At 44.9% G+C, this 3,698-nt stretch overlaps 1 pseudogene; it reads left to right on the top strand.

The window, feature by feature from the left end:
* The first annotated feature begins 277 nt into the window (after positions 1 to 277).
* LOC123161726 (cyclin-D5-2-like) lies at positions 278 to 3,482 on the top strand (annotated as a pseudogene).
* Positions 3,483 to 3,698: the final 216 nt, after the last annotated feature.

Genomic DNA, 3,698 nt, shown 5'->3' with positions numbered 1-3,698 from the left:
CTCCGCCTGCGGGGCCGCGCCCCTCGCGCTGCTCCCCGACGACGTGGGCGGGCGCGCGGGCCTCGACCTGCGGGGCTCGTCCAAGTGGCGGGTGATCGGTCGTGGCGGCACCAACGTCGTCGCGAGGGGGACGGAGGAGGCATCTGCCTGGCCATTGCCTACTTCGACCACTTCTTCCCGGTAATCAATCACCGCACTGCTGCTGTAAAACAAATTTAGCCTCTCTGCTTCTTAGGAACGGGAGGATGATGTGGTTGTGTGCGTGCAGAGGATGGCCATGCCGTGAGTGGCGCGGCCCATTTCAGTGGCCTGCGTCTCCGTGGCGGCGAAGATGGAGTACTGCGCGCCGGCACTGTCGGAACTCGACGCCGGTGGCAGCTACAAGTTCTACTCCGCCTCCGTCCGCCGGATGGAGCTGCTCGTGCTGTCAACCCTCGGCTGGCGCATGGCCGCCGTTACGCCCTTCCATTACCTCCCCTGCTTCTCTTCCCGGCTTGACCGGCACGACGGCTGCGGCGGCGGCGGGCATGACCCCGCCCGCGTGGCCCTCAAGTCCATCGGCTTCATCTTTGCCACAACCGAAGGTTCATCTTCGTCCTGCACACCTTCTTAACTGAATAGGGATCTTTCTTGCATTTTGTCTGACTGATATGTGTTGTGTTCATGCAGCCGACGGTGTACTGGATTACAGGCCATCTACTATGGCTGCAGCTGCAATCCTGGCTGCATCCTATGGAGCTCTACTGACCAAAGAAGCACTAGAGTCCATGAAACTCTGCTTTTTTAGACTACTAGGCATGACTGCTTCTTCTTGGCCATGTCCAGTCAAAATCCATGACAACAAGCTAGCTAGCTAGCAACCATGTCGCTGGCCATGTCCAGATATATATATATATCATTCTCCATTGTAGATCCATTGTATTTGCATGCTGCTATATTATGTTAAGTTGAGTGAAGCGAACATATCCTCGTGTGTGTGTGTGTGTTATCATCTCCTAATGCTCCTACCAGCTTTCTGACTGTGCAAATGATTTGACTCCTCTCACTTGGCCTAGGAGCAACACCACTGCTGATGAGAGCAGATCCTTTCCCTCAATAGACTAGCATCATTCCATTCTTACTCTGTAGTAGAATTGGTAGTGATAGAGTGGGTGAATCTATGTGATGTAGAGATACACTAAGATCATGCAAAAAAATATTAGTTCTGCTAATGCTTAACAGTGAATTCAAGTCTGCTTATTTGAAGGTCCAACACTTGTGCATACTGATTTGTGTCCTTTTGAGTGAATTGTGTTTTCAGACTACAATTATGTGTTGTTGGTGAAGTGTTTTCTGAGTGAACTAGGAACATTAGAAGGATATGATGTGGTTGTATCAGTTTCAGCATGATGACTCTCATCAACTTGCACCTGGTCATAGTCCAGTAAATGCATGGCAGTGTTTTGTTCAATTATATTATATAAGAGTGACTCGTGTAGTATAAATTGTCATGGTCAAGTAGCTGTGTACAGCTGCATGCCATTATCTCATAAGAGTGACTCGTGTAGTATGAATTGACAGTGTGATCTAAGTATCATGTGTGTAATTGTGTATGCTTATATGATTTCTGGCACATTTCCTGTACCTACAATACAAATTTGTGAGCATAGCTTCTGTTGTCAATGCAAAAAATTGTTCCTTGTAATGTACATACTCATACTACATCTTTTGGATTGTTCGTTTCTGTTTATCTTGTGCCGATGCTACTTAGTATGTACTCACATCTTCATGCTGGAAGGATAATACTGTAGGTAGACCATTTACTATTTTTTCATTTTTGAATATGGCTAACTCTGCTTCCCCCAATCTGCATATCCTCTATTCTGAGCATATTTTTTTGCCATATCCATTTCACACCTGGCATCTGCCATTGTAACGTCATACTGATATAACATGTGAATCTGTTGGTCCTGCTTATTGTCTTTAATGAAGTCAATGTACCTACCTATTTTTGTGCTATGTTATTATCTTTGATCAGTATCAGTTGTGTCTCTCTTAAGAGACTCCTACCTTTTCTGACTCGAGTTGTTAACAATTGTTCCATACTTCTGTTAGCTACAACAATTTTTTTTTGAATTTGGTACTGCATGAGTTTTTACTACTGCTAACACAAAGTATTTGATACTAGTAAAACAAGGATTTTGTATAGTTTTTACTACTGCTAACACACAGAGTATTTGCTACTAGTAAAACAGGGATTTTGTATGCACTACTACCTGATGAGTGCTTTCTTTGTACTATTTCACCTTGGCATGCATATGTTTATTTCACCTTAGACAGAAATGAGTGTTATCAAGGAAATGGTTTTAGGTAAACCAGCACCTCTCATCAGTCTTTCTTACTCAATGTTATCATCTGCTTGGTTTTAGGTGATGGACTCATTTCGGTGGTGGTTCTGCTTGGGTTTTCCTGATGTTGTTTCGCGTTGGGTTCTGATTCGCTTTGCTGCTATTGTTTTTGTGGTGATGCAGGCTTGTGGTGAAGAAGAGCAAGGCCAAGAAAGACTCCAACAAGCCCAAGCGCTGTCTTAGTCCTCATGTGAGCCCCAGATTTGATTTGTTGTTGTGGTTCGTTTCACGTTGTTTCTGTGGCGTGGTGACGCAGCCTGACCGGGGCCCATTTTGGTTCTGTTTTTGCAGGGACAGCTTCAGGAAGGACTCCAACATCAAGTAGGTCTCCATGGTAAGCATCTCGGTTCCCTTTGCTCCCGCCCCTATCTCCTTGTTCTTATTCGAACTCGTGCTGTGATAGTTTTTCTTGCAAATCCCGTGTCCTGATTTGTGTTTAAATCGCAGGTTTGCAAGGTCGATGGTGAGAAGTGGAAGTACCTTTTGTGATGTTGTAAGTTACTCGCTCCCCCATCCCCTCTCTGTTACCGCTCTATTCAGTGTTGGTCTCTTCCGCCTGATCTCAGTGTTTGCTCGGTGATGCGATGAAATTTTGGCGGACTTTGTGTTGGTTTCCATGTTTCTTTGTCGCTGCACCGCGTCATTTGGGTATTGTTCGACCCAGTTGGTCAGTGATATTTAGAATTTAGTTGCAATGCAATTGTTGATCTACTCTTATTCTCAATTTGGTTGTTCAAATTTATGGTTTCCTGTGTTCAAATGTGTAGCCTTGTAGCCTTGTTAGAATCTGTATAGTCTGCTCATCGATTCAAACTGCTGCTTGAATGTTACTTTCCAAATCCACCATGCCATTTTGCACGATTTGTTCAACGATTCTTCTTCTGTTAATATTTAATCCTGTAATCTGTCGCCTTGCACCACAGTAACATTTGCTCCATGATTCCCTAACTGCTCAACATGTTGATATGTTTTGAACATCTGAATTTTGTGTGTGTAGGGGGACTTGTGATGCAGCACGCCAAGCAACAGCAAGGGGAGGGCGTCTCTGAAATGTCGCCGCTGGTGGTGATGGATGGTTGCTGCTGGTTGTGGTAGTACCTCCTTGTCTTTCAGGCGGCTGTTGCTGCTCCTGGTAGAAATGATAGCTACTTGGTAGCTACGTGGATGCTTGAATGTACATGTTTGCTGTTAGTACGTGTTTTAGCTCCTTGGTAGTACTTCCTGTGCTTGAATGTACCTTGAATGTACCTATTGTTGTACACGTGGCTGTTTAAGGAATCTTTTTGTGTTGAAAGAAATAAAATTGTCACC

The sequence above is a fragment of the Triticum aestivum genome, chromosome 1D (assembly GCF_018294505.1).
Source record: "Triticum aestivum cultivar Chinese Spring chromosome 1D, IWGSC CS RefSeq v2.1, whole genome shotgun sequence".
NCBI lineage: Eukaryota > Viridiplantae > Streptophyta > Magnoliopsida > Poales > Poaceae > Triticum > Triticum aestivum.
Note: the sequence above shows the minus strand (reverse complement) of the source record. Positions and strands in the feature narration are given on the sequence as shown.